The sequence below is a fragment of the Protopterus annectens genome, chromosome 7.part1, assembly GCF_019279795.1.
Source record: "Protopterus annectens isolate FY-2018-M chromosome 7.part1, PAN1.0, whole genome shotgun sequence".
In the NCBI taxonomy this organism is placed as follows: Eukaryota; Metazoa; Chordata; order Ceratodontiformes; family Protopteridae; genus Protopterus; species Protopterus annectens.
The window spans coordinates 233,887,324-233,914,428 of record NC_056740.1 but is presented as its reverse complement, the minus strand read 5'-3'; positions in this window follow the sequence as shown (position 1 = coordinate 233,914,428).

The following is a 27,105-nucleotide window of genomic DNA, read 5'->3' as shown; positions in this document are numbered from 1 at the left end:
AGCAGAGACTGAATGCATTAAAAAAGAAGACTTTGTAGTTGTCAAGATGCAGCCATAGTGGGATGTCCTTATCCCCTCTTTAACCATACCCTTGTTTCTTACACACAGATTTCCCCACTTATGGGACCCTGATCCAAGAAGGGAAGAACACAGGACAGCTGCCAAGGATGTCAGAGTACTCAGTTAATGTTGATGACAGACAGTTAAGGTGGGAACCCCCCAAAAAAAGAAATAAAAGGGAAAAGGAACGCAAACTAGAGAGTGTCACTGAAAGAAACTTTCAGACACTTCTTCCATAGATTGTCAACATCAACAGTAAATGCTGAGTATGCTACTACAAATAAATGTAACATGATATCTGATATAATTCAGAAGAACAAGTTAAGGTCTTCTTAGGACTCAGAGTATCTCATGGAAAAGACAAAGTTGAACCAAAAAAGTGCATAAAAAGTGCATCTATTTCTGCTCTCTTCAGGGTAAACTGGGTTAGAACAAAATAAAATATAGTAATGACTATTTACGCATGCCAAGGAGGCATCAGTGTAGCACAGAGCATCAAGAAAAGATAAGAACTACGTTTTCTTCAATTTTTGACCTTAGTGGTGCTATAATTCACCACTCCAGAATGACCCTACGCATACTTATTTATTAGAGGCTACTTTATCTCCTTGTTCCAAACTCTCTAAGATCCTATAAAGAGGTGTAGTTTCTCACCTAACTTCAAATCTCAGTAGGAATTGTTTCCTCAGCAAGAAGCAAAATGGTTTCAACCAAGTCATAACAGTCTTCCTGCCATCTGTTCTCTTGCTAGTCATATTTTATCAAACACAAATAAAAGTTAACTGACTCAGGCCGTGTTTGTCAGCCTGTCAAAATCCATTGACTCTGTCCAGCACAATAAACTACTCACTGAGCTTCAATATTGTTATGTGAAAATAAAGTACATGTCAATGTGGGCATACCGCAAAGCTCATTCTTTGGTAATTTGCTTTACATTCATTCATTCATTCATTTATTCATTCTGTGTTTTAATAATTGCCATGATCAACTCGGTTGATACTAATTTCTGCTGTAGGTGTGGTGAGAAAAGCTCCACAGATATTTTTATAATAATAACAAATAACAGAACATGTTTAAATGACTACAGTATTAGATTATGCACATATAGATTAATTGTACTGCAAAGTTAAAGAAGTATTAAATAAAACATACACACACACACACACACACACACACACACACACACACACACACACACACACACACACACACACACACACGTCAATGAGTTGAACAAACTGAAAATGCAAAATTAATCAAAGCAAGAATTTGTATATATACAAAACTGTGATGTGGCACTATGTAATTTTGTAAGCAGTTACAGTTTAACCTGGAGGTAATTAAATGCAGGTAATTTATCATCTTCGTCAGTTCATTTAAAATCACCCTGTCAGGAGTCTTGCCCTTTTATGTGCTGATGACACTGTTGTATAAGGTGCTGAAAAATCTGCCATTAAACTTAGTAATAATTTTACTGAATGCTTGGCAAAGATAAGTGAGTGATCTCAGAATTGTGGCCTTATCATAAACCTCATTTATTATTTATTTATTTATTTATTTACATTTTGTTGACCGGGCTAGTCTATCTACATGTCCATTTTCAGTAGAGGCCCGGGGAGAAACGCTCCAAGAAGGGCATTAATTATACAATTATAGAAAACAAAGCAATATCAAGTTATAAGCATATACAGGTAAAACATTATTAAGATCATTGCAAATGAATGTTAAGCAAATGTAAAAGTAATGAATTTTTTTTTTAAATTAAAGAGATGTAATTTGGTACCCCAAATGGCTTATGTATGCCAACGGTCACTGACTAACGGCAGCTCCACAGGGTTAATACCTTAATCAGGTGATGCTGTTCTTATAAGTGGGATCATGTCTGGCTTCCCATCTCTCTTACTCATTGCATATGAACAAGGCCCTTTTCAAGGTAAATGCAGTATTCACCACAATCCATGAAATCTCATACTCCTTATCTTATCTTATCTTATCATCATCGTCATCATACTCTTTATCTGTTGAAACCAAACGTCTACTTGGAAAAAGAATCTTCTCACCCATTTTTGTGTATGTAAGATCGTCATTCATTAAATGGGAAGCTTGTAACTGCCACAGGCTACACATTGCACTAAACAAGAGTTGACAATTTGTAATAAATCCACCCTAAACAAAGCACATATTCTCCCTGTTTACCAAAAGGCTGTGTGATAAAGGGAGATACTGCCACACAGCTACTTGGAATTTTGCAAATAATTATATATCATTTGTGAATATCAACATGATTTATGTAAGATGCTTGTGTTACAACTGTACTAGAACTGTATGTCATGTGTATTTCAAATTAGTTTGTACAGACATGTGTGTTGAAAAGGTATTTTATAAAGTACTTGTGCTTAAAATTTAACCACAATGTGCCCTGCTGGAAGAGAACAGAAATATACATGCACTACTGCAGCTGTTTAAATGTATATATTTTAATAGTGGAAACTGGAATGCAGGAGGTTACCTTCAGAAAAATACCTGAAATTAAATTACTTTATGACTATGCAATAAAAGATATTATACAATGACTGGCCATTAATATTCAAAAATGAGCACGCTGACTGAGCAGCCCAACCAGTGTGCCTGCTGTAAATACGAGAATATACCAACAGAAAAAAGGTCCTGCTGCTCGGACTTTTTTCCGTTAGTATATCTTATAAATGTTTTTACTTTTCTTTCTTTTATTAATCAAAGTAGAAAACGGAAGACCTCAAATGAACAAGGGAGATGGTGCAGAGAAAAATAAAAGGATAATCAGGTACGTTCTGCAAAACTAAAGAAACTTACCTTGTTATCCTTTTATTTTGTCTGTCCCAGCTCTCCCAAATGTTAAAAGTCTCCTGGTTTCTTTTTTCTTTTGAATAAAAAAAAAAAAAAAAGCAAATGAGATCTCCCTTTCTTCATTGTTTCCTTTGCACAGCACTGATATACTGTATAAGCATGAGAACACAATTTCCAGACACATGTGCAGTACATCAGACAAAGCTCCAGGATACCCTACAAATGTAGAAGGGCACAACAGAGGCATTTTACAAAGACATTATTTAAGAAAAGTAAGTTTTTTTTCTTAAATAATGTCATTGTATAATAGCAATAACCGACTCCGTTGTGTGGTATATTGAAGATTTACCCATGGTTGGCTTTATTTAATCACTTGAGCTTCGCCCTCATGATTAAATCACATCAACCATGGGTAAATCTTCTAATATACCACACCAATATTGGCAGGTATTGCTTAAGTATCTTTGAGTTTTCAATGGAGCTAAACACAGAGTCTGTGCTATGAAGCTTCCTGTATTGTCTTCTGAGTGAACTAATTACTAGTTTTTAAATGTGAAGGAAAGCAATTGTTTTATGACTTCCAGCATCTGCCAAAGATCTGAGGTCTATGTATTTTCACAGGTAGATGCTAAATACTGCCAGATTCCAGTAGTGGGGTTTCACCTCAGATAGAGTCAGATGACAAGAAATTATGTAATTCTGCAAGCTAACCCTGCAGTAATATTTGAGATATTAATTTGAGGAGTCTCTTAGAGAGAGAGAGCATTCTGTAGTCTGTCTTGGACCTGACAAGATCCATTCACCACACATCTGCCTTGTTGAGTATAGTAACCCTCTTAGATATAGTCAGGAATATAGCAAAGCTTAGTTTAGATATTTTTCTTTATTTATTTGAGACTGTCCTGCAATGTTGTTTTAAATATTTCCTATGATTTTGAACTCTGATATCACTGTGCATATATACTGAGTATTTTATTGTTCTTATTATTATTTATTTTTAATATATGTAAACATTTCATTGTGGCTGATCTGTCTAGAGATATTTAAGTTTTTATTTGGTGACACTGTGTGGGCCACTGCTAATAACTTAGCTTTTGGTCAAACTACCATTTGTATTAATGTTAATATTACACAGTAAGATTGGACACCCTTTGTTAAGGGCCTTAAAGTAACTGATAAGGAGTTGTCTAGTGGCAGTGATAACTACCTTATACTCTGGCAAAATGGGGTATAACTAGTAAACATGTGCCAGCCTCCCCCAGGTGTGTATGTAAATTAAACCTCAAAGAGCTACTTGGGCAGGGACATGAAGCACTGGGTGGACAGAGAGGGTGCTGGAGGTCTTGGCTTGGCCACTCAGCTGAGATAAAAACTCTATAGCTGAGTTAGTGGAGAGTCTTACTGTGGATCTGGAGAAAGAGGCAGAAACCAGCCCCAGACTGACAGTGGTCTCTGTGTACTCTTAAGGGAAATTGCACTTGATGCAGAGAGCTGCATCTGGAGATGCTGTGTGTATATTTGTTATCCTCCCACTGTACGTCTCCCACTTTTGCCAGTGGTGAGGATTGAGGCTCCTTGATAAATACTATCTCACTTACTAAAAGACAATAAAAACTATAAGAAAAACTTAGCCAATGTAGATTTTCACTGTGTGGTTCCTTAAAACCTCTTGTATTAGAGGTAATATGGGATATATGCAAATGACCTCTTAAGAACATCAAGTGTTTCAACTATATGGCAGTTCTGAATGCCTATGACTTTTTTCCTTTTTAAGTCTGTTATAAACATATTCAGGCCAATAAAGGCAAACCCCACCAGCTGTGGACATGTAGTTTCAGCCTTCTTATGACCTTCTCAGGGCAGCAAAAGTGGACTATTTAGCTAACGTTTGGAAACACAGGGTTGTTGTACCAAGCTGATGTCCATAACCATTAGGGTGTCTGCAAAATATCCCAACTAACAAACTAAAACAATGAGTAACAAGGTCACATACACAAAGCAATCAGTAAAAACTACAAGAAAAACCTAGCCTAGCTAGATTTTCCACTGTGTGCTTTCCTTAAAACCTCTTGTATTTGAGGCAACATGGGATATGTGCAAATGACCCCTTATGCTGTACTGACGAGGCCATAAGTAGGCTGAAATATGCATGTCTACAGATAGTGGGGTTTGGCTTTATTGACCTGAGTTTGTCCATAGCAAACTTAAAAGAAAAAAGTCATGGGCGTTCAGAACTGCCATATAGCTGAAACACCTGATGTCCTTAAGGGGTCATTTCCATATATCCCATGTTACCTCTAATACAAGAGGTTTTACGGAACCACACAGTGGAAAATCTAGCTTGGCTAGGTTTTTCTTGTAGTTGTTACTGATTGGTTTGTTTGCGTGACCTTGTTGCTCATTCTTTTAGGCAATTGCTAAAAGACAAAAGCAATCACGGGTAATGTTTAGAGTGCCACCACCAGTAAACCCTTTCATTATAGCCTTACTTCACTGCTAACTAGAATGCTACACAAAAGCCTTCATAAAATCTGAAATGAACTATCAGTGACTTTCAGAAATATTGAATCTTACTATACATTTAAATCCTATATCTTACATGCTGAGTCATACTTCTCATACAAATCCAATGTTAAAGCCTTTTACGCCACTTTTGCAGTTTACTGTTGTTTTAACAATATGTCTTAATTTATCCCATAAATTAAGTTAGTCTCAGTTTTAGAAATCTGAAGACTGATACTTTTGCAGTTTACTGTTGTTTTAAAAATATGTCTTAATTTATCCCATTAATTACTTTAGTCTCAGTTTTAGAAATCTGAAGTCTGATAAAATGTATTGGTAATTTTGCATTGCTGTTCATACAGTAATAATGTCACAACAATTTCATGTTGCTATCTATGTATGCTACTTTCTATATATCTTTACTCTTTAGTACTTGGTTGTACATAAAAGTTTATTTACTCTGTTCTTCATTTGTTAGAGTAACAGGCTATAGTTGATAATGGACTTCTAGGACCACTCTATGGGGTCTATGACATTTCGTCAAATGGGTATTAAGCAAATACCCATTCATCTAACAACTATTTATCAAAGCTGCTCTTCATCGAACGGTGGATTTTAACTAGGGCACACAAGCAGTTGGCCAACCAAGCAACCACAAAAAAAAACAAAAAATGTAAAACCTGCCGAGGTGGGAGGCTACACCTCCCACCCCACCCCCAATGTGGGGGTTTGTGCCCCCCACACTCCCTTAACTAAATATACCAACTCCAAGATCGCACTACAGTGGGGAAAAGGGCAATTTCCAGAAGGTAGTCACCACTGAGCTAAAATCTGCCATTCAATGAAGAGCAGCTTCGGTAAATAGTTGCTCAACAAATGGATATTTGAATACCCATTTGACAAAATGATATAAATGACACTCTGTCTACCTTAAATAAAAGAAACACAGTAAAATAAATGGATACTATGATATTGCTTATAATACAGTTTATATGTGATGACAGTTTATTGTTACTCAACATTTTCTGAAAGCATGCTCTGACAATCTTAATGTTCACAATGAATCTGTCTTTTATTCTTCTTAAGGGAAAGATAGAAAAAGTGAAAATTTGGATTCAGGCATTTGCCACCTAAGATTTCCCACTTTAACAACTTCTCGATACTGCATTCATATGTCTACTTAAATGATACTTTTAAATGTTTGGTGTGAATGTTTTGCTGAATGACTTTTTTTAAGATGGAGATTTTTATTTTTAATGTTTTGTGCTTCTTCAGTGTATTGTATTATGGACTAAGTTAATAATCAGTTTAGCAGCCAGGTCCGATTGTAATAAAATTTCTTACAATTGTTTTGGAAAAAGACCTGGCTGCTGGACAAATTAAAAAAATAAACATGTATAAGTTCTAAAATGTAAAAGATCTAGAACCATTAAGTATGCAAAATCTACAAAAGGCAGCCTACAGCAAGGTAAATAAACCAATAAAACTGACTAAAAGTAGAATCTAAAGAAAAAGACAGTTTACAACCAATGGGCTTTATTAAATAAATATATAAAGACAGTAGCAATAAAATCAACAAGTTTTTGACTGCAGTATTTTTTCAGTTTATAAATTCACAAATGCAATTTACTTAAGTAAAAAAAATCACACAAAACATATGATATGACCTAATAGCTAGTTAGAGATAATCCCCTTTTCGTACAAACAAGCTTAAGGAGTATGCTGTCATTTTACTCAAGGAATAACACAAGGCACTTTCTATTCAGATTTATTTATTTATTTCATTTGGTTCCATTGAATTATTGATGCTCTCACATCTAATTGATGGTTTCACTATGTGTAAAACCAGAAATTGAAAATGTTGATCAGTACCAAAAATATTTCTGTGATTACTGATTGCATTCATGGAAACACTCCTAACTTCTGAAAACTGTTCAAAAATTCTGCGCTTACAAAGCCTGTTTGGTTTCCTTATATAAAATGCTGTGCTTTTGAGCAACCGAATGCATACAGAACGTGTATTGAACCAAAATCAGCAAAATGTTTAAGCATGTATTCCTTTTTATAAACTTAGTTTATAAAAATAGCAGTTGTGTCAATCTGCACAGCACACTGCACTAATATCTCCACCTTTTTACTGTAATATTTTTCACGTTATGAATCATCAACATGTTTTGTTTTCCCACACTTCTACTACTGTGTTCTCCCAGACTGAATGTGTAAATGGTCTCTTGTGATACGTATTCTACCCTTGTTAACAAATATAAGCAAAATAAATGTTACTTACCTAGCTATCTGTAATACTTGCTTTGACTGGGTTCCTACCCTCAAAAGGAGTGGCTGTATATTGAACATTAATGAAAAAATGTTTTGTTTCTTTTTATCAATCAGTAGATAAAAATAATAAAAAGATCATCGTTATACAGAACTACATAATCACTTTGGCTCTAAAGCATATATCCCCCACACAGAAACACATTTTTTATTCTAAGGAGCACTGAAAAATGCAGTTTTCAAGCAGTTTTCAAACACTACTTTATAAATATTGTACATAGGTACATAGGTAGGTACTAGGCTATTAGCCCTAGGGCCTATATAAGCCTAGCCAAAAAGGTACCCTGGCTTTCGCCACCCAAGCAAATTATTTTCCTATGCCCCTGTTGAGCAGAGTCACAGAAGTTATCCCCGGGGTGAATTTCCTATTTGCCATCCAATCATCAAGATTTTTCTTGAAGAGTGCTAATGAGGAGCTCTGTTTGATATAGATAGGTAGTTTGTTTCAGAGTATGGGAAGTCTCTGGGACAGGAATCTATCCCTCCAGCATGTTCTGTTTATTGTGGTGACAAGGTTTAGGTCCCTAGAGCATGTAGCTCAGAGGGATTGGGATTTCTTTAAAGTGGAGCATGTCTAACAGCTCTGGGTTTGACATAGCTTTGTATGTTAGGCAGGGATCGCCTCTGAGTTGGCAATATGCGACGGAGTAAAGCTGGAGTTTTTTGAGACGGTCTGTGTAGGGCATCTGTTTGAGGCCAGTAATCCTCTTTCTGAGGTATTTCTGTGGCCTTTCCAGTTGTTCTAGATGTCTTGTGAGGTACATACCAAAAGGGGCATTGTACTCTATAATGGGTCTAATGAGTGATGAGTAGAGGGGAACAATGACCTCTTTTTTTCTGGATGAGAAACCTTTTGTGATGAGGTGAGCCACGTAGAAGGATTTCCTGACCACTGAGGCGATGTGATTATCAAAGGAGATACTACTGTCCACCTCTGTCCCAAGGTCTCTTATCACACTTTCGGCATTAAGTAGACTGCCACTTATGTGGTAGTTCATGGGTACAGAGTTTTTACCAAAGGGGATGACAATACAGGTTTTGGCATTGAGCTTCAGGCCATGGCTTTGACACCAGGCATCTGTCTCAGTTAGGCCCTTTTGTAGTATGTCCACATCGTTAGGAGTTTCGATCATGGCTCCTAGTTTGCAGTCATCTGCAAACTTTATTAGCCAAAGACCTTCTGTGTTAGCCTGTACTTCAGAGAAGTAGATACCAAACAGCAGAGGACCCAGGACTGAACCCTGTGGTACTCCACTTGTCACTGGTCTGAAGTCGGATTTGGAGTCTGCTACTTTCACAGCATAGGTTCTGTCTGTGAGCCAGTTGGCAACCCATCTAGTGGCATCGGGATTTCTATAATTCCAGAGTGGGGGATGGTGTTGAAAGCCTTGGTGAGATATAGATAAGCTGTGAGAACCACCTTACTCTCATCTATGGCTTTGGTGACTGCTTCAAAGAAGTCAATCAGGTTTAGGAGACAAGATCTGCCTTTTACAAACCCGAACTGGGTAGGGTCCAGAGTTTGGAGATTACCAATGTCTTTGTTTATGAGTTCCATGATGATATGTTCCATGGCCTTGCAGACCAGGCTCGTCAGGCTAATGAGGCAGTAGTTCCCGGGGTCCATCATGGCTCCCACTTTGTGGAGTGGGATAACCATCACAGTGCACCATTCAGTGGGCACAAAGCCTGAGGTGACCATGGTACTTAGGTAGGGTGCCAGTTCATTCTGTAATTCATGCAGAATGCAGCCTGGGATATTGTCTGGTCCCATGGATGCTGTGTTCTTGGCTTTGGAGAGTGTGTTTTTTACCTGTGAAGCTGTGATAACAGGAACTTTGCATTCTTCCAGTATAGAGATGGGCCCTCTAGGGGGGGTGAGAGGGAGGTAAAGTTAGCACTGAACCTATCTGCCAGGATGTTGGCAATATCAGTTGGTTATGTATATTTAGTGCCATTGTGCTGTAACTCAGAGCAGATCTGAGTGTTGCCATTGAGATTCTTGACATAGCCATAGAATGCTTTGTGGTTGTCTTTAGATTCAGTGGCAATTTTGTTTTCATAACTAGCTTTGGAGAATTTTATGAGGGATCTCAGCTTCTTACTGAGGTTGACCAGGGAGTTCCTCCAGTCATGGGATTTTACTCTTTTTTGCAACAGTTTCTTTCTTCTGTTGTAGAGTTTGTTTATGGCTGGGGCCCACCAGATTGGCTTCATTTTTGGAGGATAGCATCTTGGTTCTATTAGGGATAGCATGATCCATGCACTCGTGTAAGTGCTTATAAAGTGCATTTGTGTAGGATTCAGCAGTCGTACCTCTACTGTCCATCTGCATGGGTGTCATGAAGTTTGCAACTTCTGTCTTAAGAAGTGTGAAGTTGGCTTTGGAGAAGTTTTTTACGGCAGTTTCCCTAATTGGGGGTGGGGGTGGGATGTGGATGTCTAGGGTGATTAGCTTGTGGTCGGATCTGACCAACGAGGAATTGACCTCTGGTGTGGAACACCGGTTGCCCATGACCAGGTCAAGGATATTGCTGCCCCTGGTGGGGGTGTGAATAAGTTGATCCAAGGTGTTGGAATTTATGAATTCCAGAAAACGTTGAGCAAAAGACTTGGTACATGAGTAGTTTTCCCAGTTAATGGTGGGGTAGTTGAAATCGCCCATTATTAGGGTGTTGGGTTGTACCCTAATACTTTCCAGTGTATCAAGAAATGAGGAGTGGAAATCCTGGGGCATGGTGTGGGGTCTGTAGCAAGCTACAATTTGGATTGCGGTCTTGCCCAGAGTTAGTTGCACTTGGATAATCTCAGATGCATTATGCTGTGCAACTAGCCTGGAGGTGTGAATATCCTTAATGAATATGGACACGCCTCCACCTTTAGTGCTTCGTTCTGGGTTAGGTGGCCGAAAGGTGTGGTATGAATTATAGCCTGGTAATGCAGGGGTGCTCTCTGGAGCTTTGAACCAGGTCTCTGTCACTGCACAGATGTCGATGTTCTCCATTTTAAGGCGTGCCTCGAGTGAGTGCATTATGAGGTTTAGACTTCTAGCATTGAGTATCATTACCCTCAGATTTTGCTTGCTTGCACCTGTTACGGTGGTGAATTTGTCATTTGAACCTTGCCTAAAAAAGACACTATACAGGTGGCAAGAGCCTTAGCCAGTATCCAGAATCCCAAGGGTGACAGGTGCGGGCCATCTCTGGCAAAGCATCATGGTCTGTTGATCATGTTGTCCCAGGCAGACAAATAATGGATCCCCTTAGAATGACACCAGAAGCTTAGCCAATTGTTGAAGTCAATCATTTTGTCCTTGTACTGTGGTATCATTCTGGGTGATGGTTGGATGCTACTCAAGGCTAGGGTCATACCTGCCTGGGCTACAAGATCGGAGAGCTCCTCCATGCCTCTTTTCATGTAGTCCAGGGAGGTATGTCTCAGGTCATTCACATCAACATAGACAATGACAGTGTCATATTTGTACTTGTTGTGGAGTGACCTGAGTCCGTGCATTATGTGGCAGATCCTGGCACCTGACAGGCAGCTGACAGTAACTTTCTCCTTGTTTAGCCTGGTGTGTGAAACGTCAGTATGCCTGACTATAGAGTCACCTATGACTAGAGTGTTGGGTACATTGTTATGCCTTATGGGCTGTGGTTGAGTGGCACACTGGGTTTGTGGGCTATGTGTCATTTGGGTTGTGTTGGGGGGTGAAGTTTGCTTGCGTTTCTGCTTTGGAGGTCCCTGATGCTTGGGCAGGTTTTTATTGAGAGCTCTCGTGAATGTAGGTGTGTGTTTTGTGTTTCTATGTGTGTGTTTTGGTGGTGTAGGTTTTGAGGGACTATGTGATGAATGTGGTGTGGTGCAAGTGTTTACCTTATCCTCTTGACTGTCTAGTCCAGTCTTGGGTGAAGAGAGCTTTGTTTCCAGTTTGGCTATATAAGTGCATCTCTCACAGGTTGTAGTGTTGGGTGGTAGGAGGAGAGGGTTGTCTGTGTACATGAGACAATTGCTGCATTGCCCCAAGATGCCCAGATTCATCAGGTCGAAAGGAGAAATCACCAGGAGCTGACCCTTAGACATGCCTTGCAGTCTGTGAATTTCAAAAGGTCATTCTGCCCTGAAAATTAACCTAGATTTGAATGGTTATATCTGTCTACTACTTCTTCAAGATATTCTTAGTGAGATTTTATATACCTTGACCTAATAGCTGTAAGGGAAAGCATACATTAGAATCTCATATATGGGCATGTCTTTCAGAGCAATTTCTGCCAGAATATCTGTCAATAATCCCAGAGGATTAAGGTTATGAGTTGTTAACAAACTGCTTCCTGTAGTCCATAGTCTGATTCCCTCTATATCCATTTGCCTGCTGCGTGACTCTCAGTGAGTCATTTAGCCAGACATTGCTCCTATGATGAGTCTGAAAAGGTTCATGTGGATGAATGAGCTACTCTGATTAACAGATATGTCTTAGTCTGAACAAAGATATTGTATTTATGCATTTCCCCCTATGAACTTGCTCTTCCTCCTCATATTTTAATACAACTGTAATTTAAAGTTCTCTAAGGAATGTATCTTATCATTTTGGATCATTGACTGTGAACTGTAGATGTTTCTACTGTCTCAATTATATTACATGTTTATAAATGCAAAACCTTCTTTCGCAGGCCTTCATTGATAATATATCTTCTAGACCCAGTCTGACTTTCCTGATAAACAAATCGCATTAAATACATAAAAAGAAGTACAATCTGTATATTCTGCTATAAAACATAAACTGACAGAAAATATTACTTTTCCAGAGAACAGTATCATTCTTGGTTCTAATTTTATAACCACAAATTACTAATACACACATACCAAGTTTTTAGCCTGAAAAAATGCAAATAGGTTCATAGGTTCATAGGTTAATACTAGGCTATCTGCCCTAGGGCATTTATAAGCCTAGCCAGAGTGTGTTTGGCTTTCGCCACCCATTTTAAATTAATTTTGCTATGCCCTTTTTCGAGGTTAGTATACTGTGCCTCTGTCTAACAGTGACACAGAAGTGATACCCGGGGTAAACCTACGATCCCCCATCCACTCATCAAGATTCCTCTTGAAGAGAGTCAATGAGGGACTCTGCCTAACCTGGACTGGGATTTTATTCCAGAGTGAAGGAAGCCTCTGGGTTATGAATCTGTCCCTCCAGCATGTCCTATTTATTTCAGTGCTGAGGTTCAAGTCTCTCAAGCACGTAGCTCAATGGGATTTGGATTTTCTGAGGTGCAACATGTCCATTAATTCCGGGTTGGACATGGCTTTATACGTCAGGCACAGATCGCCTCTGAGCAGGAGGTATGCCACTGAGCAGAGCTGGAGTTTCTTTAACCAGGCAGCATATGGCATCTGTTTGAGCCCTTTGATCCTCTTGGTGAGGTACTTTTGGGGTATTTCCAGTTGCTGCAGGTGTCTGGTAAGGTACATCCCAAAAGGAGCATTGTACTCAATTATGGGCCTGATGAGGGATGAGTAAAGAGGCACGATGACCTCCCCTGATCTAGATGTGAATCCCTTCATGATTAGGTGGGCTATATAAAATGTTTTTCTAACCACTTTGGCCACATGGTTGTCAAATGAGAGATTGCTATCAACTTGGGTCCCCAGGTCCCTAATTACTTCTTCTGTACTTAATGGATTACCACCTATGTGGTAATTTGTGGGCACTTTGTTTTTGCCAAAGGGGATGACATACACTTTTTGGCATTTAGCTTGAGGCCATGGCTCTGGCACCAGTTGTCTGTTTCTATGAGGCCCTTTTGGAGGATGCTTGTGTCAGCTGGAGAGTCGATTATAGCACCCAGTTTGCAGTCATCTGCGAACTTGGTCAGCCACAGTCCTTCCGTGTTGGCCTGTACCTCCGAGAAATATATACCGAACAGGAGAGGTCCCAGGACTGAGCCTTGTGGGATGCCACTTGTAACTGGTTTGGAGTCTAATGTAGATAATTTGAGAAATGAATGGCAAAAATAAGTACCCAGATGGCCATAGAATAATAATGATAGTACCTAGCAATACAGGGCTACAGTTCTGTAATGAGAAGAAATAATTAGAGCAAATTTCCAAGATTAATATATTATAAACCTCAGCAGTTTAATGAATTTAGCTGGTGATATCAAGTATAAAGACACATGCATAACTTTCTCTAAATGTAGTATACTTTATTGCATATGAGTCTAAATGGGAAAGGATTTCATGATTCTAGTGGCAAAAAAAGAAAAAAGGAAAAATGTTCCTATTCAAGAGAAGTAAATAGCATTTTACTCCTGATTTAATGAAGCAGACTTGAGAAGTAGTCTAGGTAATTTCTGTATTCCATATGTTAAGCATACATTCAACAGAACATCTCCAATGGAAACAATGTATGATGCAAAATGTCAGATTGTGACAGTGAAGGCCTAGAAAATAATCTACTACATATGTATAAAAGGCAGTATCTCAGTCCCTTTTCAAGATTCCATTATGTGACTTTCAGAGAGTAACAGCAAAATATTCCACAGTGAAATGCATTTAAGACTGCTACATTACCCTTTGGGATTTCACTGCAGCAAAATGCTGAATTTAGACACACCACTTCAGCTGCTTGAAATTATCTATGAAGTGTTGCAAGTGAAAAAAAAACTGCTGAAATATATAGCATTTTTTACCTATGATGGAATGACATTTCAGCAAAGAAGTATCCTACACCATTATTATATCCTGCATGTTGGTATCTACAAAACAATACTCACAAGAGAAACTAAGAACAATGCAAAATGTTAGACTGTGACAGTGATAACATGGTTACCTGCATCTGGAACCTATGTATGAAGTGCCACAACTCAAGCAGCCCTTGCGATTTCATTATGTAATTTCAGGCAATAACAACAGTTTGGCTTAATATGAAATGCATCTTTGACTGTTATTCTACCATCAATCATCTCAGTGCATCTCAATGATAAATATGAACCCATCACACTTTAATTGCTTAAAAGTCTGACATTTTAGTCACTGCATGTTACAAATGAAATGCTCTTCTTTTTCTGGGTGAAATATATAGAGGTTTTAATTTTTATTTAATAACATCTCAGTAAAGAAGCATTCTAGACCATTAATGTACTCTGCAAACTGAGCAAGACTCAACATAACACCTGCAATTAAAGCAATGGATAATGAAAATGTGAGCCTGTGAAACCTGAAGCATATGGACACCTGTATCTGGAGCCTCTACATAAGAAGATATATCTCAGTTACTTTGATATTGCACTATGAAACTTTCATGCAGTAAGAATAGTGTGTTCAGCTATAAATCATGCATAATATTATCCACCCTCATTCATATCACTGTGGCTTAACACTGAATTTGAAGCTATCACTTTAGCTGGTTGAAGATTAGCATTTTATCATTGACACATTACAAGTGAAAATATTTTCTTAAGAAAAACCCACATTGTTGTAGCTGATGTAATTAAATCTCAGTTAATAATTATCTTAGACCATTATTGTAATCTGAACACTGAGCAGAAGTCTAACATAATACTTATTAAGAAAAGTGAGAATAATGCAAAATATCAGACTATGACAGTTAAGGCTTATGAAGACACAGCATTAGCAACTGATATATAAAAAGACATATCCCCAGGATTCAATAAAGCCTACATTAATTGTACACTAAGTGTACACCATTCTCAGTGAACAGACAACACAGACATAACTCATATCTTCTCCTCCTAATTTTAGTTTTCCTACTGATATTCTTGCAGCTTTAAATATTAACACAGATTCATAAAGGTTACCACAAAGTGTAGACTACATGTACACTCAGTGTAATCTTTTTGAGTGACTAGAAAACATAAAAAATATGATAATAATTTTCTTGAATTCATATCATGTACACTTATTGTAGGCTTTATTGAATCTGGCCCTTAGTCACTTCTTGGCTGGATTCCAAAAACTATTTGCAGACAGCATGCTGAAGGAAGACTTCAGCACACCAGCTGTGGACACGATTTCAGAAGGCACACTGAAAGCAATCCTCATACTTAACTATTCAGCATAGAATAATTACGGATTCCACACATGATCATCGGATTCCAAAACACACTGTGTGCATCCAACGCAACTTAAATGTGGCAAACTGCAAAACTTCATGGCATACACTACATGGCATCACATGAAATGGGAGCTATTACTATGGAATACAATAGAATCTGTAATAATACAATCAAAAAATTTAAAAATGCAACTTACAGTGAATGAATTGCAACAGTACTGTAAGCCATGGATGAGGATGTGGCTGTGCACTAGAAGGCAGCCAGCAGGAGCAAGGCTGAAACTAAATGAACTGTCAGATCAGAAAATAATTGGCAGGTACTGCTTAGACAGACAGCTGGTACAGGCTGTGTACAACTTGTATACCCCACACATGTCTGCATGGACATTGTAAGGCAACCTCATCTCTCCTGAAACCAAAGAGTGTCTTAGCCTGGGTGTACTTGCACCTGGCACATTCCAAAGACAGACAGGGGATGCTGTAAGAGTAGCACAGACAGGTGCCAGTTGTATCCTGGCAAAATTCCTGGCAGTAATGTGCAGCAAGGTGGATGACTGCATGCATTTTCCATCAGCCCCCATGGAGTACAGACATGTAATGCAACATAACCCTGCAAACTTCCCACATGTACTTGGTGGAAAAGATTGTACCCACATCCCTATCAAGACCTCAGTTCATCCAGAAGCAGACAGATACATTAACAGAAAGGGTTGGCCATCCCTGAACTGCCAGTTCTTTGGTGCAGTAGATAGCAGCATAACAAATATCATGGCAACACAACCTGGAAGTGTCCATGATGCTGCCATAGGGAGGGTTAAGTGATCTGAGGGTCACATTCTAGCAATGTGAAATACCTGAGGAACTACTACTGGGTAAGTACAGGAACACAAATAGGATGTAACCTAAGGACATCCCACCCAACAATATCTATGCTGGCAACATGCGTGCTTACTTCCCGCAACAGGTGACTGTGATTATCCACTTGAGCCATGGCTAATGACCCCATACATAAAACCATTAAACCTTGCAGAAGAGCCCTACAATAGAGTGCATGCAACAGTAAGAAATACCATTATGAATGTGTTTAGTGTACTGAAAGTTAGGTACAGATGTCTGGGCACATCTGGAGGTGCACTGCAATACATACCTGAAAAGGCAGCATAGATGATAACTGTATGTGCTTTGCTGCAAAATGGCAGCATCTGACACACACCTTTGAGCCATGGCAAGCCACACATACAGAAGTACACAGATTAAACACTGATGATCAGGTGTTGCCCTACCATGGCAGCACAGATTGCATCTAATGGCAATTACCCAGTAGTTGTACACACTGAGCATCAGACATAACAACAGTCATAAAATATAACAGTATGAACATATACAAATCTATCACAACAGGATCATCAACTCAGGGCACAACTGACATGGGTATGCATACAGACTCACATCTGTGATTCTGTCTATGGCAGACGATAAGGGACACACATATGTACAACACTTTCCTATCTGTCCACTATAAAAAGATGCAAACAGGTAAACAACTCAGGACATAATGCAGAGCTGTTGTTAGCTCACTCATGCCTATAGCACCTTTTTGTATACTTCCAGTTAATACCCATAGCTCCTTATGGTGTCCAGATATTTTTTGGTTATGGTTTCTTTAACTAAGTGACTTATCAGGTAATAATAGGCAATAATAGAAAGGAAAGGGCAAGAATCACTGCTTACCACTTACTATTCATATTTTAATATTTATGTTCATATTTTCATAACTGGCAAGCTTACATTGTATTGAAGGGTATGGTGTAAAATACCTTAGGAAGAAACAGGAACATCATTGTCAGTAACCATTTATATAACACCATACTTGAGATATTGCTAGTTGTGTGTCAGTTATTATGAAAATAAGCAATATTTTCACATGTACTTAATATTTCAAAAACCAAGTGACTTAAAAACTGCTTCATGGCATCATGTGAAACCTTAGATGTTGCTGAAGAAAACTGTCTTTGATATTTGCATTTTAAGTTGCACATCTTGAGAGATATTCAGTGTTATTTACTGCCAATGATACAATTAAGCATATGTTTTCATATTTCTGTAAATATCAAAATAAGCATGCACTCAGAGATGAATTTCTTGCTGTCACGTGAAAGCTTATGTCTCGTTAACAAAGTGTTCTAACAATATATATCTATATTATACATTTCCAAATTATAGGCAATTGTTTATGAATGTTTAGCAAAATATATAATTCTGAGTTGGTGTGAATTAATAATATATTATAGTATTTATGAAATGACTACAAATGCACTGACTATTATCACTGCAAAGAGCACTTCTTATTGATAACATTGTTTTTGCATGGTTTCAACAACTTTCATTGCTCACAAAGTATTCACATTTGTTTATCTTATACTTCTGAAATTGATTTCTCAGAAAATGCTCTGAAATGCAAGGATGTGTGTAGGCTGCTAGACATTCCACACTACATAGGTGTTAGAGTTAATATCACAAGCAAAATATATCACTGTAAAGTGTGGATAAAGTAGTATTATAAGTGGCATGAGCTATGTTTAGTAAAACTGTACACTCCCATGGAATCAGCAGTCATCATCACCATGGAGTGAGACTGACACTATCGGACAGAGTGGATCAAATGTCAGTGTTACTCTAACAGGGTACCCTACCATGTATGGAAACACTGGGCCCAGGTTGCTCCACAGTGGAGACAGATGGGGTGACTCCAGCATGTGGAAGTGAAGGAGCATGACTGCAACTTGACTGTCTGGTCATGACTGCTGGGCCCACAGCAGATGGGCTAGCAGCAGAAGTGCATGCACGCTGGAGCATAGCATTGATGCCCGATGGGCATGGTTTGTTCTGCTGGGGGCCTGCCTCTCTCATGTAGCAATCAGCTAAACATAGTTACTGTATGCAGAACCATACTTGTACTACGGCACTGCTGTAGTACTGTCAAGGCCATGGATTCTACAAACTGTACCACAGATAACATAGTTTCATTCTATGTAGCCAATGATGCCATTACCTCACCATGTATATGCCCCTGACCTTCATGCAGCACATCCAGCTGGTTTGGTTTGCAACATGATCTGTAGCACAGGCAAGTGCACAAATGCCAGATCCATGATGCTGCTGGGAATATTCATTTGCCTGTAGGGCCTGCAGGTGTAGAAGGACATCTTCTGACATGTGCCCATCCACACCAGCTGCACGCCTATGTCTACTGTGACAGTCAGTATCAATGTGTTGTGGGGAACTGTCATAATCAGCAGAAGTCTCAAAATGGGTTGTCCACAGGCCTCATCCTGCCCACCACCTGATGTCTCCTTATTGTCAGAATGGCTAGATAATTTTTCCTCCATATCTATGGCTACAGCCACATTCACATGGCTGTCACCATCTGGGACAGAGTGTATCACCATGTCAGTGCCCTGTGTGCCAGGGACCATGCAATCATACTAAGACACATCTGATCCCACACTGGGATCACTGAACAGGCTAATGGCAGATAAAAGCAGTTGTGCTAAAAGAAGAGATAGATGGCACAGGTCAGGATAATGTGCTTACATCACATGCTGCATATCATTAAAGACATATGACACATATATCTCACTGCAACATTACAGATAATAATGACTTCTCATTAGGTCTTGTCTGTGTATGGGTCATGGAATCTACATAACAGGTAGTTGACAATTATATTACATATCCAATATACATGACATATGCAAAGAATACAGTAATAACACACACCTGGAAACTGCAACTGTTGTAGGGAAATAAAGTCAGCATTCATAATCACATCATTGCCAGCATGGACTATTCCAACAGTGTTAAAATATACAGTGGTATTACATAAACAAACCACTTGTTTGTGCACTCGATGATGTACTCTGTCCTGTTAATGGATAGAAGGACACAGTGTTATTGGAGGATAACAACAGGAATAGCAGCAAATACATGGATGAAAGATAGGTAATAGCAAACCGCTGGCAGAGTTCCAGTGTTGTGAGTTCATGTGTTGCACTGCAGATTCAGCAGTGCTAAAGAGAAAGACAACATAGTCATGTATGCAGGCAATAGAATACAGGCATGATAAGATATACAACACAGTAACAGGGTCTGAGGATACTCACTTGACATATGTTGCACCTGTTGACCAGATGTCCCTGTGTGGAACAACAACATCATTAACATCATGTAACGCAGGTCTGCTACATAATTGCTGCAACCTATGAGCTGAACCTGTTGAAGTAACATACCTGGTTTGTCTGTACTTGCAGCTGCATGGCTTATGCACCCAGTAGATCCACCGGTAGTGTACAATGTTAAGGAAATATCAATATGACAGCAAACAGCAGTGTCATGACATGAGGCTGAGGCAATAACAGGTAGTGGTAAAATTAACACTATATGGAGACACTCATCTGACATTTTCTGCTGTTGTGCGGAAGTAGAAGGACCTGTTAACATTAATGCTGACAGCATTACACATGCTGGTTGCACTCTCTGTACAGAAATTGTATGGCTACATGCCATTACACTTAATTTAATTGTCATCACTCTGTGTGGATCTCTGTGCATGATTCAGTTCTGCTGCTACACAACAAAAATGACAACACATGAATATGCATGTAACTGCCATAAGTGATGATTTACTCTATAGTCATCCATGTTATGTAAAGTAACACATACATGTGCAGCCTGGAACACCTGCTACTATCCCACCCCTGGATATGCAGCACTGTCCACTTGTTGTATGCAGGTATGCAAAAAATATTGTGATCTCATCAGGAGGACCAATGATGGGCCACCACCAGTGTCATCTCATGATCTCTCATACCATCATAACCTGTTGGCAGCACAGAGGATCATATCAGAGTAGCATCAGTTACAGGCCTCATGGGATCTATTGTGACCTCCCACCACATTAATCATGTTGGTGATGCTGGCCTATACTTCATTCCTCCATACTGTATTCCCTGCCTGTCCAATGAGTCTCTATCCATGTTGCCACAGAGCATCTATTATAATCTTGTTTTCCTGTGGGGAAAAATTGTCACCCCAGGTCTGTTTGCCAACTGAAAGACAGTGATATGCACATGTTCATATTCATGTGGCAGCCCACTTATGAAGACGATAATAAGGACAGTTTATACCACTGTAAACATTCTTGTGGAATGCAAAATTCTCTGAAATACTCACTGTGACATAGTAATGTGACATATAAAAACATACAGCAATGCCTGCATACATAACACTTGTAAAAAGCAACACAACTTATGATATCTGCAGAGGCTGTCTGTCAGGTTTGTACACGATATCCATAGAATGGAGGGTCAAACACAACAGTATCATGCCACAGGAGCCACAGTCTGCAGCAATTCACATTAACATACTACACAAGCATATGTGTACAACAGAAATGTGTGATGTCTGTAGTTGTAATGCAATTGTAGCCTAAACAGACAAGTATTCAAAAACAACCTGTCATACGACATGTTATACATGATGACCTCAGATCAACACAATCATTACTGAGCAGTGAATGCCATCCACATCAGCAGAGAGTATCTGTACATTATCAGTTGAACAACTTCCAGAACATATCGTAAAATGTCAGGCCACAGATAGTACAGATCCTGTTTATATTGACCTAGTATTGCATAATGTCAGAGTCCATACTTTTCCGTACATACACCACAGAGTGTATGGAGTCACCCATAAGATATACGGATAATCCGTGAATCCATCTTTAAGTACTGTTCACTTTTGCTGTGTGCATCTGTCAGTACAACTGTATATGGGAAATCACTGCATGTTGTTGATGCAGATGTCAACACCAGTAGGCATACAGGTGATTCACACACCACTACAATGAGTTATAAACATTTTTCATAATGCACATACTTTTCATAAATGAATAAATCTAAATTGATACATTTGAGAATGAGTAATGTAGCATAGGTGTACAATGAGCTCATATTCCTCAAAACAAAAAATCCTAGCAGGTGTCAAATTACCTTAGCTGCTCCCTATCACTCAGGTGTAAATGAAAGTAAGAGCAGTTATGTGCGTATATCTTTTAAGTACCATTTGCACCATGCATAATAAAATGAGGTTCATTAAAATAACAGGTTTTTGGAATCCCATGTGTGCACGTCCACATAAATTCTCGAAATTCGGTGCATTAACCAATAGCTCAACATACCAGAAAGGTGCTCTATGCATTACCAGATAAGTATTATTTATCGATACCATGTGTAGCACAAGCCCATTATCTACCAATGATCTGATAACATGACAAAGATCCACTTTTAAATATTGATTTTGATGCATTTACAGATCAGATCATTGCTACCTGCAAACTGAGTGGGACCTCAGTGAACAATTTTCAGATCTGAGTACTTTTTCCAATGGACGATTGACATTATTGAGATGGCTACTTCCAGAAGGCTTCAACATGTCCAGTTGCTCAATTGGACCAGGAAAGAGACCACCCAAGTGCTGAATGTATACACTGATGTAAAGCATTGCATGAAAGCCAGGCCACAGAATTTCACAATGATCAACATTTGGAATTGTATTCTGACTGAACATTTATGACATATGGGGATCTATTGGACTGGAGTGCAAGTTCAGCACAGCTATGATGATCTGCAATGGAGGGATGCAGTGGAGCTTTTTCAAAGGGTTGCTAAGAAGCATTAACAGCCAGTGGATGCCAACAGTAAGTGTCATAATACTACATATATTCAACCATTCCTATGGAATATAGAGATATAGCTGTGTTCCAAATATATCAGATACATGCCTTTTATAACCATTAAGTAGGTGTTCTGAAAATTAGCTAATCTGTAAAAAAAAAAAATGGCAGTGCCCTATGTGGCAGCGGCTACTTCGGCTCTGCAAGGAAATGTGCACTGTTTGTCCTATTCCATGTCTAAATTAAGTGAAAAAACGAAATCAGGGAAGATTGTTAACAGTAAGTTAATTTACAGAAGAGAGACTATTCTGGAAATTCGATCCTCAGGCTTGCTGTGTAACAGGTTTGATAAGCTGCTGCCTGTGGGGCCTGTGAGGCCTACAGCACTTCTCAAGTTACAGGAGCTAGGAATCTTACTCAAACATGGAACAAAATGCCTGGTATGTACAGAACTGACATTTCTGGATCATAGTAAGAAAAGGAAATGAAAAAGGTGTGAGAGAACACGCAAAAGAGGACCTAGGGCTGGAATCACTGCAAGGCTAAAACCAAATTCTTACAGGCTTGCACTCCCATCCATCCTGCTGACAAATGTTCAATCACTGAAAAGCAACATGGACAATATAAGGCTGGAATTATCTACTCAGAACAAGGTGAGGAAATGCTGTGTGCCTATTTTTACTGAGACTTGGCTAAACTCTAACATTAATGACAGTGCAGTCCATGTGGAGGGGCTATCACTTTTTAGAGCAGCCAGAATACATTCTTTCAGTGGTAAGTCCAGAGGGGGAGGTGTCTACATATACATCAATAACAACTGGTGTACCAGTTGTGAGATAGTATCCTCACACTGCTCAGATAATCTAGAGTTTTTATCACTGAAATGCAGACCCTTTTATCTACCCAGGGAATTTAATAACATCTGCATCACAGATGTCTACAGTCCTCCCAGTGCTAATCCAAATGAGGCAATGACCACATTATACCAGGCTATAAATGAACTGCAAAACCGGAATCCAGACTGTGTTCATATAGCGGCAGATGACTTTAATCAGGCCAACTTGAAAACAGTTCTGCTCCACTGTTTCCAATATGTGGACTTTGCAACAAGGGGGGACAACACACTAGACAAGGTATATAGTAATGTTAATCTGGCTTTTAAGGCAGTGCCTCACCCACATCTGGGAAACTCTGACCACTTCTCCATATTGTTACTACCAGCATATAAACCATTGCTAACTAGAGAGAGACAACAGTGAAATAAGTAAGAGTATGGCCAGAAGGTGCAGTTTCAGCAGTCCAAGACTCTTTTGAGAGCACAGACTGGAGCATATTCAAGAAGGCGGCTACCAAGAACCAGTGTATCAGCCTGGAGGAGTACACCTAGGTAGTAATGGGCTACATCTCAAAATGTGTGGATGATGAAACAGTCACCAAAACCATCATCACATGAGCCAACCAGAAACCCTGGTTGATGAGAGAGATGTACGAGCTAGTGAAACAAGGAACACAGCCTTCAGGTCTGGAAACAGGGAAGCCCTCAGAACACCCAGAGCTAATCCGAATAAGGGAGTGAGGAAAGAAAAATGTGCCTATAGCAGAAAGATCCAAAGCTACTTCTCTGGCCAAAAAGACCCCAGGTGCCTATGGCAGGGCATCCAGTCCATAACTGAGTACAAACCCCTATCTTCGCAATGTGAGGATAACAAGGAATTCCTAAATAAGCTGAATGTCTACTTCAGCAGATTCGAGGAAGGGAACAGAACAACAGTGAAGAAAATGCCCACCGGCCATAATGAGTTAACCTGAGAAAAGCGGCTGGGCCTGACAACATCCTAGGGTGAGTGCTCAGGGACTGTGCAGTCCAACTAACAAATGTCCTCACAGATATCTTCAATAACTCTGAGTCACAAATTGTTCTGAAATGCCTTAAGGCCACGACAATCTTTCCATTACCAAAGAAGTCTCCACCATCTTGCCTAATGACTACCACCCTGTAGCTCTCACCACCACAGTGATGAAGTGTTTTGAAAGGCTGATCAAGGATGACATAACATCTGGGCTGCCTGCTGATCTTGATCCTATGCAGTTTGCTTACCGAGCAAACCGCTCAACGACAGATGCCATCTCTCTAGCACTCCATCTATCCCTGGAACACCTTGAGAATAAAAACACCTACACGAGGGTACTATTCATCAACTTCAGCTCTGCTTTTAACATGGTTATCCCTCTTCATCTGGTAATGAAGCTACTCCAACTAGGCGTCAACACTCCACTTTGTAACTGGATTCTTGACTTTCTCACAGACAGACCTCAGAAAGTGTGCACAGGAAATAACTCCTCAGAAAGCATCACTATTAACACCGGAGTTCCACAAGGTTGTGTACTAAGTCCCTTGCTGTTCACCCTGTTAACACACGATTGTACAGCCAGGTACAATACAAACCACATCATCAAGTTTGCTGATGACACAACAGTGGTGGGCCTCATTAGTAATGATGATGAAACAGTGTATAGAGATGAGGTGGAACAACTGATTACCTGGTGTGGAAATAACAACTTAGCACTAAATGTGAACAAGACAAAAGAGATAATTGTGGACTACAGGAAAAATTGCAAGGAACATTCTCCCCTTACCATCAATGGGGTAACAGTGAGAAGCGCGAAGTTTCTGGGAGTGCCCATTGATGAGGACTTGTCTTGGAACACTAATACAAATGCTGTAGTCAAGAAAGCACACCAGAGATTGCACTTTTTGAGAAGGCTGAGGAGAGCAAATCTCCCATCGACAGTTCTCACTACCTTCTACAGAGGTACTATAGAAAGCATCCTGATGAACAACCTCATAGTATGGTATGGAAGCAGCTCTACCTCTGAGTGCAAATCCATCCAGAGAGTGGTGAAGACAGCTGAGAGGATCATCAAGACCACCTTACCATCTGTCCATGACTTGTACTTATCCAGATGTCTCAGCAGGGCCAGAGGAATAATTAAAGACTACACTCACCCTGCTTACAGACTGTTCCTGCATCTATCATCCAGAATGTGCTTCCAAAGCATAAGTTGCTGAACTACGAGATTCAGGAACAGCTTCTTCCCTAATGTCATCAGGCTGCTGAACTCTAGTAACAACTATGCTCCATGATCGCCATCTGAGTCAGTAGAAACTGTAGTAGCTTGTCTAGCTCGTCTCATATTATTCATTAACCTGGTTACCAGTCTCATCTAATACTTAGTGCAATATTCACCATGAATGTTAACTTATAGGCTATCTAGAGCAGCAGCAATCCAGTAAAATATCTCGTCTTTCAGTGCATACATGTTACAAATTTGTAAATTAACTATAATGCAATACTCTAAGGTCCATAGTGCAATACTCTAATATTCACAGTGCAATACTTAAATGTCTCTCTCTGTGCAAGGATCAGTGCAATGTCTTAACCAAGTACCTGTACAATACTAAAGTCTCATGCAAGTAAGTGTTCACTGTGAAAAGTGTTAAAATGTGTTTTTAATTATGTGTAGTATTAGTCTATCTGCATGTCCATGATGTAATAGTTAGATGTTATATGTGTAAATGTCTGTGAAAATAGTCTATATGTTGTCTGCACATTGAGTCTGGAGACACGGAATTTCATTCAGTTTTTGCACTTGTGTGATTCCTGAATGACAATAAAGTTTACTTTGACTTTGACTTTTTGACTTTGATCTGTATAATTAATAAGACGTGGGAATTATTCTCCATTATAAGTATGTTTAATATTCCCCAAGATTTTATTTATTTAATAATGTTAATAACATTGTAGATGTACATCTGTTTTCCAACATACAATGACCTAATTACAAGCATCCACTATAGTCATGTAACTCTGATGCCTATAGTGCCTAGGCCGCTGATGACTATGCATTTTGTAGTTATCCATAATACCATTACATTATTGCCCAGTCTACTTGCATGTGTGAATAGTAACTCATAAATAACTTCTTTACTCCAGTCCTCATAATATAGTAAACATTCTTATTACAGTCCCATTTCTTTAAGCCAAGAGGAATGCCTGTCCAACTGCCTACACATCTTTTCATTTGTAATATGTGTTGATAGCTATTATTTGTGCAGAGTATGATGGTCAATAGCAGTTATGTATTGGATGTTTCTGTATTCATCCAATATCTGCAGGAATATGGATACACACATGCAGTAATTGACATTAAAAAGATATGTATGGCTGGTAGATCTGCCTGTAAAGAAACAGGCCAGCATGCATATATGTTGGTATGTTGTAGGTTCAACTCAATATAGGGGAAATATATTAATATATTCTTATATTTGTGTCTGTCACACATTGTCAAGAATTATTTTCTATATACCTGCTTATTGATATTAGCAGTTATCTTGTGCAAGCTTATAACTAATTCATTTATTCACCAAATTTCTATGAATATTTACGTAATCCATAATGTACTGTAAACAGCACCTCTTTAAGTACATGGTTATGTGTAAAGCTTGGAATAGACTGTTATATATTTGCCAAAAAGTTTTGTAGACTATGCTATGATTTGTAAAACTGCTATCAAG